Source organism: Lissotriton vulgaris, chromosome 7, assembly GCF_964263255.1.
Source record: "Lissotriton vulgaris chromosome 7, aLisVul1.2, whole genome shotgun sequence".
NCBI classification, from domain to species: domain Eukaryota; kingdom Metazoa; phylum Chordata; class Amphibia; order Caudata; family Salamandridae; genus Lissotriton; species Lissotriton vulgaris.
In genome coordinates this window covers 1,363,996,685-1,364,013,419 of record NC_141695.1, presented here as the reverse complement: position 1 = coordinate 1,364,013,419, position 16,735 = coordinate 1,363,996,685, and positions in this window count along the sequence as shown.

The window sequence follows — 16,735 nt, the reverse complement described above, 5'->3', positions numbered from 1 at the left end:
TGGCCATTCCTCCTACCACTCTGTAGGTACGGTGTTTGCAGGAGTTGTCGTTGCCTTCTGGTATGGCTATGGTGATGTCTGTTGGCAAGGTGGTGTCCAGCCAGCCCAACCACAGCAACAACCTCTACAGAGGAACAAGAACCTGACTTCCAGAGTACTTGTGGAAATCCAGGATGCATGCACACACCTTATCCTTACCATCCCCTGCTACTGCCACATGACCATCCACCTGAGATACCTACAATGGTTACACAGTCAAATGCAGGTTCACCTTCATACTCCTCAGCCACACTCAGTCGGCACTCCACAGACCCAGGCACAATAAGTGATATGGACGTATACCAGCTAACACCCCATTGCCCACAGTCCGTCTTGGCACCCTTGACCAGGCCATCAATCTTCACATCCACAGTACAACAGCATGTGGCTGCTAGTTCTCATACCTCATTACACAGATCCTGGTAATCCCTCCGTGGACACCTACATATTAGCCATGCTCTTGATACCTCAGCACACTCTTCTATGACTGTCAGTCATTGCAGTATTTCAAGCAAACACCATGTTCTGCAGTTAGTAACCATCAAGGGTGAGTATTGCCATCCATGTATGTATTTTTGGCTATCTTGGGACCTATGTGTGTCCACAGCCGGACTAAGATCCCAGCGTGTGGATGGCTAGAGTTTGCAGGAGACTGCGGCATTTGAATACATTTGACCTCAAAAATGTATTGGAATCTGGCTACATACAAATACATCAATGCTTTTTGTGCTAGTTAGATTTATGTTTTACTCTTGTGCGTGTAACGTGAGTAGGTGCTGTACAACAAGGGGGGAATCCAAAGTTCACAGCAGGAGATGTGATGCCTTACAGTATGAGTCAATAAAGTCCAGGCCACAGTGCTTGGCATCATTGGGCACACTGCGACCAGCAAGTCCATGTGGGAAAGTCTGAAAGTCAATCGGGTGATGCTGTTGGCCACGAAGGCAAGATGCCAGACCAGGTGACCTGGGAATTGTCCATGGCCCTATGCCTCTCAACGTCTGGACCGTGGACGACCCACCTTCCTTGGGGGACCCTCACGTGCAGGCCTTGACGATGCATGGGATTCTACGTCTGACAATTCCTCCTCCTCCTCCCTCCCTGTGCCTGTTTTTGGTCTTTGCCTAGATGTGTCTGGCCTTGTGACTCAGGGAGGGCGCTGCATGTTGACAGCGATCAGACGCAGTGATTGGTTAATTTCCCTATGCACCGTCAGGAACTCATCCAGTCTTGCCTCCATCCGTCCCTGGTGTTGTTCTTGACTGGCATGTAGTTGGGCCTGCTGATCTGTCATTTTGTTGAGGGCCTCCACTACCAGGCTGAACTCCCTGGTGTCCCTCCGGTATACATCCATGATGTCTCTGAGTTCTGCCATATCGGGCCCTGTACCTGGGTGGTCAGGTTCTCGCCTCCGCCTTGTGCCACTCCACCATCCCTGCCCACACGAGCCGGGCCTGCGTTTGTGGGCACATCATGTCGACGGGCCCCATGAGGAATGGCAGTGGAGGTGCTGTCTGCCACCTCATGGGTGCCCAGCGAACCATGTCCCTCATTGTCAGACTGGCTCTGTTGTGGATCATGGACAGGGCTCCGAGCTGTCTGCTGGGATGTGGCGGGAATGGGTGTGGTGGTTGGCACAGATGTATCTGTTCCAGCTGCTGCAGGGGATTGGGATCCAGAGGGGCCTGGTTGGTTGGGGGGGTCATCCACAGTGTGTTAAGAGGGCTCGCTGATGGTGGGGTCAGTGCCGTGCTGAGCCTGGGACTGGGTTCCATCTCCCCCCTGGTTGGGGGTAGTTTCCACACGTTCACCTGTGGGTGTGAGAGACAAACACTGTTATGGCACTATCATGCAACATCCATATTCAATATACATTGTCGTTAGCAATGTTCCCCCTGCTTTGGATTGTTGAAATTGTTCACTTGTGTATGTGTATGTTGTGGGGTGAGACTGACATGTGCTCATGGGTGCTTGACATGTTGGGTACTGTTGACGATGACTGTCACAACCAGTGCAGTGGCTTGTGTCGCCAGCACCACACAGATCCAGCTGTGCTCTGTGTGGCCCAATCTGCACAATGCAGTGTCAATTATTATGCCTGGTTCAAGCATGCACAGGGTTTTAATGCAGCATGTTTATGATGGCGACTGAGTGTAATTTTGCTGATTTCATTCACTAACTTTTGAGAGGTGTTGCTGTGCCGTGATAGCCACCCACTGCCAAACCCCCAGGACCAGTACACCCCCTTCAGGCACAGGGCTTCAGGACTTGGCACTTCTGAAAGATGCATTACCTTGTCAATACCCAGGTCTATGGTGCTACTTGAGTGCATCCACATTATCACAAATCTGTGGCAGAAGCATTGTGTGAGAGTCACAATGGACTTGTGATTCAGCACTGTGCTTTATTTGTTTGGATACGTCATCAGATCAGTATTTTTGAGGTTGTGTTACATGACGATTGTGACAGTGGTGCACTCCATTGTCTGTCCCCAGGGGCTCAGTTTCAATAAGGGGTGTGTGTGACAGGCATGCTAGTACTTTGAGTGTGATTGGCAAGTGGGCGTCCCTCATGGTGTGTCTGTCCCCCCATGAGCATGCTGCCATGATAGTCGTTGTGAGTTCCTGTGCAGGATATCTGACCTTGTCCTGGTGCTAGTGTTTGCACTGGTCACAGGAGGGCATTGTGCTGCCTACACTAGGGCCCAGTGCCAGCTATCTTGTCAGTACTTTCACTCTCCCTGTGCATTGAGCATGCTGCATGGGTGTGTACCTGGGCCATATGGGTTGAGTGCAGCCTCCTACCCTACACCTTGCACACTCTCACGCTCCCCCTTGCAGCCGTTTGCCACTCCCCTTGCACACATACCCATACTGTTAGGCACCGCTGGGAGTCATGTCCACACACTCCCAGCCCCCCTACTGTTAGGCACTGCTGGGAGTCATGGCCACCCCACATACTGTTAGGCACTGCTGGGAGTCATGCCCATACACCCCCACACCCCCTACTGTTAGGCACTGCATGGAGTCATGAACACCCCCCCACATACTGTTAGGCACTGCTGGGAGTCATGGCCACACACCCCCACACCCCACCCCTTCTGTTAGGCACTGCTGGGAGTCATGGCCACACCACCCCCTACTGTTAGGCACTGCTGGGAGTCATGGCCACACCCCGCCACAATCCCCCCTACTGTTAGGCACTGCTGGGAGTCATGGCCACACACCCCCACACCCCACCCCTACTGTTAGGAACTGCTGGGAGTCATGGCCACACACCCCCACCCCCCTACTGTTAGGCACTGCTGGGAGTCATGGCCACCCCCCCACTTACTGTTAGGCACTGCTGGGAGTCATGACCACACACCCCCACACCCCCCCTACTGTTATTCACTGCTGGGAGTCATGGCCACACCCCCTACTGTTAGGCAGTGCTGGGAGTCATGGCCACACCCCACAACAACCCCCCGACTGTTAGGCACTGCTGGGAGTCATGGCCACCCCCACACATACTGTTAGGCACTGCTCGGAGTCATGGCCACACACCCCCACACACCCCCTACTGTTAGGCACTGCTGGGAGTCATGACCACACACCCCACACCGCCCCTACTGTTAGGCACTGCTGGGAGTCATGGCCACACACCCCCACACACCCCTACTGTTAGGCACTGCTGGGATTCATGGCCACCCCCCACATACTGTTAGGCACTGCTGAGAGTCATGACCACACACCTCCACACCGCACCCCTACTGTTAGGCACTGCTGGTAGTCATGGCCACATACCCCTACACACCCCCTACTGTTAGGCACTACTGGGAGTCATGATAACACACCCCCACACCCCACCCTTACTGTTAGGCATTGCTGGGAGTCATGACCACACCCCCAACACCCCCCTACTGTTAGGCACTGCTGGGAGTCATGGCCACACCCCTACTGTTAGGCACTGCTGGGAGTCATGGCCACCCCCCACATACTGTTAGGCACTGCTGGGAGTCATGACCACCACCCCCCTACTGTAAGGCACTGCTGGGTGTCATGGCCACACACCCCCTACTGTAAGGCACTGCTGGGAGTCATGGCCACACCCCACCACAACCCCCTCCCTACTGTTAGGCACTGCTGGGAGTCATGGCCACCCCCACATACTGTTAGGCACTGATGGGAGTCATGACCACACCCCCCCACACCCCACCCCTACTGTTAGGCACTGCTGGTAGTCAGGGCCACACACCCCCACACCACCCCTACTGTTAGACACTGCTGGGAGTCATGACCACATCCCCCACACCCCACCCCTACTGTTAGGCACTGCTGGGAGTCATGGCCACACCCCCCTACTGTTAGGCACTGCTGGGAGGTATGGCCACACCCCATCACAACCCCCCCTACTGTTAGGCACTGCTGTGAGTCATGGCCACCCCCCCACATACTATTAGGCACTGCTGGAAGTCATGGTCACCGCCCACATACTGTTAGGCACTGCTGGGAGTCATGGCCACACACCCCATACTGTTAGGCACTGCTGGTAGTCCCCCCATGTTACATGATTTGTTTGTATACTCACCTGGCTCAACGGCTCCTTCGATTCCGTGAACTCCCACCGGTGGAAGCAGGGCCATGACTTTCTCCTCCCTGGGATGGTATTGTGCAGGTCTGCGGGGAGGGCCACCTCCAGCGTGATGAGCGTTGGCGTAGTCCTCATCCATCTTGCGCTTGACCATCCTCCGCAGATCATACCACCTGTTCTGGCAAACCACCCTGGTGCGCCTGATGGGTGCAACAGCATTGACCTTCTCGACGATCCTCTCCCACAGGCGTGTCTTTTCAGCTATGCTTGTCTGTCTGACCAATGCACCAAACAGCTGTGGAAAAACTCTGATGACTTCATCTGTAAGGATCTCCATCTCCGGGTTAGTGAATTTTGGATTCTTTCGTGTGGGGTGTATGTGATTGGGGGGGTGATGGTGTGGATGGCTGAGGGTGTGTGGGTCTGATTGTTAAGGGGGTGGTGTGTGTGAATGAGATGGGTGTATGTGTGAAGCTGTATGGCTGCAGTTGTTGGTGTGCTGTCAGTGTCTTTGCACAAATAGGTATGTTGCAAAGGATGATGGGTTATATGTGTGGGCCCTTATATTTGTCCATTTGTGGGTGTGTCATAAGGGGTGGTTGTGACTTGGGCCCTCTGTTTGCCTGTTTGGATGTGGCCAGGACATTGTTTTCCTATGGTGTGTACAGTGTAGACTTGTTTTGTGGGGTGTGCGAGTCGTATTTGTTGGTGCAGCTGGCAGTTACAGTCATTTTTCAGGCCGGGGTACGTGTACACTTGATTGTGGGGTGTGCGAGTTGTTTTTGTTGGTGCGACTGGCAGTTACGGTCGTTTTCGGGCCCGGGGTACGTGTACGTTTGATTGTGGGGTGTGCGAGTCGTTTTTGTTGGTGCGACTGGCAGTTTCCGATCGTTTTTCGAGTCCGGGGTACGTGTACGCTTGATTGTGGGGTGTGCGAGTCGTATTTGTTGGTGCGGATAGCAGTTACTGCCGTTTTTCCGGCCCGGGGTATGTGTACGCTTGCTTGTGGGGTGTGCGAGTCGTATTTGTTGGTGCGACTTGCAGTTACGGTCGTTTTTCAGGGCCGGGGTACGTGTACGCTTGATTGTGGGGTGTGCGAGTCGTATTTGTTGGTGCGGCTGGCAGTTACGGCCGTTTTTCAGGCCCGGGGTACGTGTACGCTTGATTTTGGGGTGTGCGAGTCGTATTTGTTGGTGCGGCTGGCAGTTACGTTCATTTTTCGGGCCGGGGTACGTGTACGCTTGATTGTGGGGTGTGCGAGACGTATTTGTTGGTGCGGCTCGCTCATACGCGATGTTTTCCGTACGAATCGTGCTTCATGCGGGACTACGTTTGCCCGTACAAATCGCGAACTTTATCCCTGGTCTGGATCGTACTTGTTAGTTCGTACGGGATGTTTACAAATCATACGGTTGGAGTTCCGACAACATTTTGTACGGGTCTTCGATTGTGGTACATACGGGTCGCTGATATTCAGACGTGTTTTCGGAATTCGGATTGTACTACCCAATTCGGACGGATTGTTATCATTCGTCCGGAGACGGCTACGAATACAAATCGTACAACGGATTTTTTTCCCGAATCGGAATCGGCCCCATAATAGATAATATATATATACTTACTTAATAATCAGTTTTAATAACTATTGTAATAACTTTTAAATTATAAAAATTATTATAAATTACTAATTCAACTATAAACATAAAATAATAACATAAATAAGAAATTTAATAATTATACAAAACAAATTTACAAAAATTAATTTACTTTTAATATTTCTAAAGTTAATTATATACTACATTAAGTAAAACAAAACAAACAATATTAAATAACAGAGAAATAAAATGCTATTCCAACTCCCAAAAAAAAACTGTAAAGAAAATGTTGGATAGCGTAGGGGTGAAAATTACTATTCCTACTCCAGAGAGTGCAACAGTAGGGAAAATGTTGGATAGTGTAGGGGAAAAAATTACTATTCCCACTCCAGAGAGTGCCACAGTAGGGAAAGTGTTGGATAGCGTAGGGGTAAAAATTACTATTCCCACTCCAGAGAATGCAACAGTAGGGAAAGCGCTTGATAGCGTAGAAGTAAAAATTACAATTCAAACTCCAGAGAATGCAACAGTAGGGAAAGCGCTGGATAGCGTAGGGGTAAAAATTACTATTCCAACTCCAGAGATGGCAACAGTAGGGAAAGTGTTGGATAGCGTAGGGGTAAAAATTACTATTCCAACTCCAGAGAATGCAACAGTAGGGAAATTGTTGGATAGCGTAGAGGTAAAAATTACTATTCCAACTCCAGAGAGTGCAACAGTAGGGAAAGTGTTGGATAGCATAGGGGTAAAAATTAGTATTCCAGCTCCAGAGAGTGCAACAGTAGGAAAAGTGTTGGATAGCGTAGGGGTAAAAATTACTATTCCAACTCCAGAGAGTGCAACAGTAGGGAAAGTGTTGGATAGCATAGGGGTAAAAATTAGTATTCCAACTCCAGAGAGTGCAACAGTAGGGAAAGTGTTGGATAGCGTAGGGGTAAAAATTACTATTCCAACTCCAGAGAGTGCAACAGTAGGGAAAGCGCTGGATAGCATAGGGGTAAAATATTAGTATTCCAACTCCAGAGAGTGCAATAGTAGGGAAAGTGTTGGATAGCGTAGACATTAAAAATAACATACTTATAAATACATTTATATTTCAAAATATTAAAAATATAATTTTTTAAATACATCTAAACTATTTACAAATCCCAATAAATAATTATTTAAAAAATAATTACCAATTAATAATTATTTTCCAATAAATTAATTACCAACACACAAATATAAATGTAATAACTACTTAATTACATATCAATTACTTTACACACTATTCCCCTATGAGCACACAACAAACACCAATATTAAAATAATACACTTAACATAATTATCAATTAATACATTATTAAAAATAATTACCAATTAATAAATAATATTGACCAATTAATTATTAATTAACAATAATATAATTACCAAAAACAATTAATAAAAAAAGTATTACTAATTACATTTAAATTACTTCCCACCCTATTCCCCTATAAACCCATAACCCGCTACAGAACATAATTATCAATTAATCAATTAATTGAAATAAATTACTGATTAATAAAAATGAATTACCTAATAATTAATAATTAATTTATAATTCCTAATAAATTACTAATTAATTTACTATAATTAAATTACTTCCCACCCTATTCCCCTGTAAACCCATAACCCGCTACAGAACATAATTATCAATTAATCAATTAATTAAAATAAATTACTAATTAATAAAAATAAGTTACCTATTAATTAAAAATTAATTTATAATTCCTAATAAATTAATAATTAATTTAGTATAATTAAATTACTTCCCACCCTTTTCCCCTATAAACCCACAACCCGCTACGGTACTAAAATACAAAATGTACTTAAATTACATTAAAAACAAGACATATTAAATACATAATCATATACATACAAATCATCCGGACACTCTTCTTCTGGTCGCCTGCAGCACTTCTTTGCAGCTCTCTATTGGAAACTACGACGAAACCCGACACGAAAAGACACCTATGCACCCGGCTTCCCTGGGTGAGGTAACATGGGTTCTTCGGTGCTCCTGTCCAGTATTGAAAGGGTTTTACTGTAGTCCACTTTTAAGTGTCCTTATTCTTTCAAATTCTAACTTAAACTTCCTCCATAGAAGTCAATGGTGATTCATGGCTGTGTTTAGACACGGCACACGTCCCCCATGGGTCTCCGGCGTCCCTACCTTGGGTGGGTCCTGGTTGCCCCAGTGGTTCTACAGGCCCTCGGCCTTCTCTCTATGCTGAGACCGGTACTTATACCACTTTCTTAGTATATGGTTTGTGAGGCCCCTAGGGCAAAACGTATACTGTGCTAATTTACTGTGTTCTATTTAAGTATTGTACTTTTGCCTCTAGCCTCATAAAGAGACTAGAGGGGTGTGTTTAGAATCTATACCTATATTTTATATTTATACCTGGTGTGGTTCTGCTTTCATTTGGTCATTCAAGAGATTATAGACTGGTAAAACAAGCTGCTTTACATTCCTTCAAGACTTTGCCTGAAGGCTGCTCTCCACAGCTACCACTAGAATAGCTTTCTATAAAGGTTGTCTAAACCTACAATCAATAAGGGTCATTTTGACTGGTGCAAGGTGTCCACTAGAATAGTGGACATCATACGCCAGGCCAACTTCTCACAACTGGGAACCAAGCGTGTGCTTTTTAACATGGGGAAATCAATATCACCTCCACTGTTTGCATGCGGATTTGTGCCAATACTCTCTGAATCATGGCAAACGGGGGAAAGGAATAATGCGAACCGGTCGTCCCTGTTTGAAGGAATGCATCCAAGTTGATTGGCAGAGGAACTGGTTTCCAACTGTGAGGGAGTTGTGTGTTTAGTCTGGATGCAAACAGGTCTATTGAGCGCTGCCCCTGGAAGTTTGCCAAGATATGGTCCAAATGGAGGGGTGTAAAAGGCGATGATTTGGGAATCTGAGGTAGGGAGTGGGGAAGAGAAGAATGGATAGGGAATGGGAGGGACATGGAGAAAACGACAACACCACGGGCATGTCATTTTTTTTTTTGAAAAACACTTTTTATTGCAGGTATTCGGAACAACACATTTACCACAGGGTTTACACCTGGTAGTTCCCCTCTCCTTCCAATTGAAGGAACTTCTGCACACAGCCTGAAGGCCCACAACTTGGAGGTCGGGCGGCAGTAAACTTAACATTTCTCGAGGTCTGGCAATATGCATCAGGTGCAACCCTCATTTTCAGTTATGTGTTCATCTGCTTTTCTCCTAAACCTTACTACAATCCCTCCCCACATCTACGAACTGTCCCCAACTTCCCCTCCTCCCCCCTCCCAAATGTCACCACCTACTCAGAAGTACTCGCCACTATCTCTTCTATGGGTTCAATCAGGAGTGAATTTCCGTTGTCTACCTAGGTGTGCGATGTTCCCGGTGTGTCGCATGGGCCATTCACTGTTTCGTCCAGTTCAACCTCATCCTCCTGTACTGTGCTATCTCTTAGGGCTTGGACCAATGCCTCCCAGGCCGCCGCCGTGTCCAGTGCTCCAACAGTTGGTTTGCGGCGAGCCATCTGGTACCTGTGTGTGCTGTCACATGCGGCCCACCTCAGGAATTCATTGGTCCATCTCCTGTGTGTGGGGCCTACTCTCGCCTACTCTCGCCTTCCAGTGTCGTGTGATTTCTATTTTGGCAATGATCAGGCCCATGTCTATGAATTTGCTTGTAGTTTTGTTTTTAGGCTTGTGCGGGAACCAGTGTAGTAAGCAGACTGCTATATCGAATTGGAACGTTCTATCTGTCACTTCCGTCAAAGTGTCACCTATCGCCTGCCAGTATTCCCGTAGACTAGGGCAGGACAACAACATATGTTCCAGCTCCGCTCCTTCCAAGGCGCATCTCGGGCATGCCGCGGTATCTGTTCCAAAATATTTCCTAATATTTCCCGGGGTCAAATAAGGCCTATGCAGCACGTAAAAATGAATCTGTTGAAATCGCGCGTTTCTTGTGCTGTTTCTAGCTCGTCTCACTAATACGGCCCAAGTCGTCTCAGGGATCTCCCTATCGATGTCTATTTCCCACTTGGCCTTCAGCGCCGACAGCGGCGGTAGATTTTCCCGTAGCATTCTAGAGTACAAGCATGTTACTGCTTTGTAGGTTCCGGCTGCCATCATGGTGTACTGGCAGGCTATGGTAGTCTTTGGTTCTGCCAGGCCTTCCTTCCAGTGTGTTTGGATGGCCCTAGTCACCGCGGCATGTAGTAAATACCCCAACCCCCCCCCCCTCCCCAGGCAGCCCATACTTCTCTTGTAGCTCCCGAAACGGGACCAGCGCTCCGTTCTCGTAGAGGTCGCCTACCACTAGTATACCCGCCTCCTCCCAACTCTGCAATTGCGACCAGTCTCCACCATGGGGGAGTGTTGTCAGCATTCCTAAGGGTATCTCAGGGGCATATGGGTGCTGCTCCCCTGTCCGACATCGGGATCGGTTCCAGCAAAGTCTGAAAGTCCGTTCCTCGGGTGTCAGTTCACTAAGAGCAATTCTCTGCTGTAAAGCTATGTAGGCCAAAACATGGCGCGGGGTGCCCTCGTCTCTCCTGTTCTCTGGACCTCGATATACCCGCGCTACCTCCTGCGTAAAAATTTGCAGTTGAGCGGCCAAATAGTAAAGTTCAAAATCGGGGGCCGCCAAAGCGCCCTCATTCTTCGGGCGGGTGAGTGTCGCCAGTGCAATTCTACACCTGCCCGTCCCCCATATGTAGGAGGTCACCTGAAATTTCAGTTGGGAAAACAGGGCTCTAGGTATCCAAACAGGAAGAGTGCGAAAATAGTATAGGAGGCGCGGCAGGGCGACCATTTTCAATAAAGAGATGCGCCCTGTGACCGTCAGCGGAAGCGTGGCCCAAAAGGCCATGCAGCCCTTCAGTGCTCGTATGCAGCAGCCTATATTACCCTCCAGCATGTCCGCTGTCGTGTGGTATATATATACACCTAAATACTTCAGACAAACAGGTTCCCATCTCAGCTCAGGCCTATGGTCGGGCTGTGCTGTGCCCCGTCTCAGGGGAAACAAGCAGGTTTTTGACCAGTTAACCTTTAGCCCTGATAAGTCTCCGAAACGCTCTAGTAGGCGTTCCGCTCCCTGCAATTCCTCCGACCCATTTTCCAGGAATAACAAAAGATCATCCGCATACAAGGAGATGAATTGTTGACCCCCTCTGCTATCTATGCCCTGAAAATGCTTACCCGTCCGGGCCTCGGCCGCGAGGGGTTCGATCGCCAGGGCGAACAGGAGGGGGGACAGGGAACACCCCTGCCCGGTACCTCTTTCCTACCGGGTATTGGTGGGAAACTAGGGGCCCAATCTTTACTCTAGCTACCGCCTCCGTATACAGCACTCGCGTCCACTTGATGTAACCTTCCCCCAGTCCAAAGTGCTCCATGGCCCTGTACAAATAGTCCCACTCCAGGCTATCAAACGCCTGCTCTATGTCTATCGCTAGGACCAGGGGCGTCTGGGCGTCCATGTGCGGACTTTCCACCAAGCGTGAAAGTCTCCTTATATTTATTGTCGTGTTTCAAGTGGGTATAAAACCCGATTGGTTTGTGTGGACCAGGTCAGCCATGTGCTGGAGGAGCCTCTCTGCAAGTATGGCACTCAATATTTTATAATCCGTGGTCAGCATGGATAACGGCCTGTAGGAGGCCGGGCGTTCGCTTTCCCTCCCTGGTTTTAGTAGTGGGATCACTAAGGCCTCGCGCATAGACTGGGGTAGACGGCCGGTCGTCTTGGCCTCATTATATATCGTTTGTAGTCTAGGCGCTAGTAAGTCCACATATTTGCTATAGAATTCAATGGGGAGCCCGTCTAGGCCCGGCGTTTTGTTGCGAGCCATCCATTTAATCGCCCCTCTAATCTCCCCCAGATCTATATCCCTGCCCAAGTCATCCGTTTGTTCCTGCTCTAAATGTGGTAGCTGGAGGTCCGCGAGAAAAGCTTGAATATTGTCCTCCTGTCCCATCAGCGCACTCCTATAAAGAGTTGCGTAATATTCCTGAAAGCTATCTAATATCTCCTTCTGGGAGTATAGCATCTGACCCTCTTCCCCCTCGATTGCTAGTATCGGGGAACTACGCCTAGCAGGATTAGCAAGCCACACCAGTAGTGTCCCAGCTTTATCCCCCTCCACGTGGGCACGAAGCATATATGCTTTGTAATCAAAGCCGCGGAGGCGTTCTACTTCAACTGCTACCGCTTCCTTAGCTGAGCTGACCTCCTCCTGTAACTCGGGATGTCCCGGTCTCGCCTTCTCAGCGTCTTTTAGCCTAGAGTCTGTCTTCTGCAAATCCTCCAACAATACCCTCCGCACCCCTACATGTTTCCCGATGCACTGCCCTCTAACCACCACCTTAAAAGCGTTCCACTCCTTTGCTCTAGAAGTCGTGGACCCCTCATTTTCTGCAAAATACTGGGTTATACCCGCCTCCAGCATCTCTTGAAACAGCGGATCCTCCAATGTTTCATGACGCAGCCTCCATGTCGGGATCCGTGGTATCTCCGAGACCCAATCTAGACCAATCAGCAGTGGATTGTGGTCCGATATTGTTCTGGTTAGGTACTCGGTCCGTAACACCGTCTGCATTACCACCCGAGCGCACAGAATTGTATCAATTCGGACATGGAGGTCATGGAGGCTTGAAAAAAATGAGTAGTCGCGCTCGGCTGGGTTGGATGTGCGCCATGCGTCTGTCAAACCCCAACTCTCCTGCCAATCCAGCCTCCCTTTCGTGAGGCAGTGTACGGGGGAATCTCGCAGTGGCGGATGGGATCTGTCTAGTGTTGTGTCTGCTACTGAATTAAAGTCTCCTCCGAGCAGGATCGAGTCCACCAGGAAGTGTGCTAGTGTCCCCGATAGGTCAGTGAAAAAGGTCATCTGGTCTGTTTTCGGTGCGTATATGCTACACAGCACTATATCCCTGCCCCGCAGCCTGCCCTCCACTGCCACATATCTGCCCTCGGGGTGTATTAATTGTCTGGTCACCTGGAACGGAGTGCCCGCCCTTATACATATTAAGGCCCCCCTAGCAAACGCTGAGTAAGTGATGTTAAATATCTGGCCCCTCCACCTCTTCTGTAGCGCTATCCCCTCTGATTTCGTAAGATGTGTTTCTTGCAGTAGCGCTATATGCACCCCCCTGCGGACCAGATAAGCATGTACTTTGTGTCTTCTTGTCATGGAGTGTATCCCCCGCACATTCCAGGTTATACATCGCACTGCATTTACATTAGCCATTGTCCCATAGGTCGCAGCACAGTCTCTTACGCAGATCCACTGTGTCATGAGTGGTGGTGTCTCCCCAACTAACCTTCAAACCGCCTGGCAGTACAATTCCAACATGTTTCAAAACTGTCCGTGGCCCAACCAAAGAAACAACCCCAACAATACCCACTACCCCCCCCCCCCCAGAATAGGCCCCTATACCAGATTATCAGTACCCATCCAAACTCAGTCAATCCCCTCAACCACTTGTCTAATTCACGGTCGTAACCGTGAGTGCCTTAAGGGCAATCGGGTTTTGGCCTAGGCCTGAAGGTAAGGACACCCGCCCTCCCCGCCCTCACTCGCCAGCAGCGGGCTGACATCCCAGACGGTGACCCCCCGCCGCAGTACCTTACAGGTCATAAGTTCTTTCCCCCGTAGAAATGTACTCCAGTCGTTAGCTGCCTATCAAATATTCAGGATCTCTTCCGACGTTTGTGGTGTCACAAGCGGGCCTTTGGTGCTGCGTGTTTCTGAGTACTCCGACTCTGATCCTGTTTCTTTGTTCTCCGAGTTCGAGCCCCGTTGTGATGTGGGAGCACCCGATCTCGACAGTGATTCCACAGCCTGTAGTGCAGCCTGCCGTTCCATTTCCGTCTGGGACACTGATGGTTTCTTCGATCCCTGCCGACGCCATCGTAGCCTCTGTGATTTCCGCGTCTGTGACTTTGTTCGCTCCCTTTCCTCCTGAACTCTAGCACCGTCTGTGCCTGCCTTATACATCTCTCACCAATCCCAGGCATCCGCCGATGTGGGGAAGAAGTGTGTTTTGTCGTCTAGTACCACTCCTAGTTTAGCCGGGAAGAGCAGGGAGTATCGGATGCCCTCAGTTCTCAGTTCGCGTTTTATGGACAAAAAGGAGGCTCGCAGTTTCTGCGTCTCAAAGGTATAGTCAGGGAAAAGGGTCACTTTACTGTTCGCTACTTGAAATGGCCCTGCTTCGCGGGCCATCTGGAGCAAGAGGTCCCTGTCCTTATAATGTAGCAGTTTGGCTACTACTGGTCTCGGGGGCAAGCCCGGTTTGGGGGGCCTAGCTGGGACACGATGAGCCCGTTCCAGGGTAAAGAATGGCGATAGGCCTTCTGGCGCCACCGTAGTTTTTAGCCAATTGTCCAGATACTCAATCATATCTCCCCCTTCTGTTTTTTCTGGCAGACCTACTATTCGAACATTACTGCGTCGGCTGCTATTTTCGGCATCCTCGGCCCTCCTCTCCAGAATTTGTATCCTGCCTAGGGCGTCTGTGAGCCTTTCCTCCATGTTTTTGTGTGCTGGGGCTAACACAACCAGAGTGTCCTCGGTTTCTTTGACTCTATCCTTAAGTTTGTCGTGGTCAGCCCTCAGGAGTCCCAGCCCCGAGACCACCTGCGCAATATCATGTTGCAAGGCGTCTTTCGTTGCCGCAATAGCCTCCAGTATGCGGTCCTGGAGCTGCTGCAGATCCGAGGGCCCCGTAGGGCCACCCTCCGATGACTCCGGGGTCGCAGCTCCCTCGGTTTTCCCTTTATTTTTCACCATGGTGTAAGTTCTCTACCCGCACCAGGGACCACAAACTTCAGTGGTCTCCCTCAAGTTACAATAACTTGCGTCACGTCCGTTCCAGAGTTCCAATTCTGCAGCCGGCCTGACACCAAGGGAGTGGAACTCAGTGTTGCCCCCAGACAGGGCTTCACAGCCCTCTCTCCTTCTTTAATCCGCCTCTTCCCCTTTCTGGCAGCCGCTGCAGTCGCAGGCGCCTTCTCTCGCCCTCTGCACTCGTTGTACCGCCGCTCCTAGTTTAAGTATTTCGCCCCCGTGCGTCCACGGGTCTGCGATCCCGTTCGTTAGTTTGAGGGTAAGGACCGCAAGGTGCAGGTCTTGCTGTCTCCGTGGAGGGAGCTCGTTCCCTGGCGGGGACCACTCCACAGGGAGGCCCACTCCCTAGCCGCTGTCCGCGCTGTCTAAGGGCCACTCAGCGGACCAGAGGCTGCGCCAAGGTCATCCACAGCCCAGGATGACGTCTCTGGTTGCAGCCCTCGCCCAAAGTCTGCTTATTGCCTCCGAGTGGGTGGGCAAGCCCCCAATATTTCCCCCTGGGCTCGACGGTCCCCCCGATATGGGCGAGGGTCGACCAGTCCCCGCCGGAGGTCAGAGCAGCAAGTCTCTTCCTTTAAGCTCTAGCGCCGGGCCCCCTCGAGAGCAATCGCCACCCGGCCCTGCTCACCTCTCCGCTCCGTGCGGCCAGGGCGTGGGGCCTCCACCGGTCAGTCTCCTCGGCTCTCCCGATCGTGCCGCAGCTCCAGCCTCCCCGCCAGGCCTATCAAGCCCCGCAGGGCCACCACGGGTCTTCTGGCGTCCCTCAGGGCTTCCTAGCAATTCAATATGTCATGGGGCTCCTCGTCACCCGGCGGGGGCAGGCAACCTCTCACCGCAGCTGGTCGCTCCACTGCCTCGTCCTCCAGCACCGGCCAAGCCCCGCACTCCCACGCTCACCGGGGGGCGCCGCTGGGTGCCCCCAGCGGGTAGGACCGGCCTGCAGTCTTGTTCGCGGACCCAGAACAGGCTGGGCACTCGCTCACTCTCCGGTCTCCTTTCTGCGCGGTCTCCGCCTCACAGCCGCACGGGACAGAGGGAGCACCAGTTGTACCGCAGCGTGCGAGGTATCGGCAGGGCGGACGTCTCCGCTGCACCTCAGCCCTCTGAACTGCTCCATGCTGCCATCTTGTCGTGGGGGTCACGGCCCGAGCCACAAGGCGGAGAGCCCTGCAGTCGGGGGCCCCCAGTCTCACCTCAGCCTCGTCAGTTCGCTCGTTCTGCCGCTCGGTCGCTTCCCTCCGTCTGCGCAGCTCCCGGAGAGGCGCTTCGATTTCAGACGCCCTTCTCAGTCATTCGCGGCTGCCAAAACGTCTGCTATTTTGCGCTTCTCCATGCTCCGGCCCACTACTGTCTTTCACTCCGCCGGTGGGCCAGCACACCACTCCGCCGGCAGCGCCGAGGGTCACACTGCTTCCGGACCGCAGATGGAGGCCACCGCAGGCGTCTCCGCACCTTTTAACAGGATGAATGCTGGGATCAGGCGCGGAGCTCCGAGCTCACGCCGCCATTCCCTTCGGCTCTGAAGCCACGCCCCCCCACCACGGGCATGTCATAATGCAAATAACACGTCTGGGCGGTGTCCCTTGGTCAACTAAATGTAAATACAATAGGCGGGTGATGACTAATCCCTGTAAATATGGAAATATAG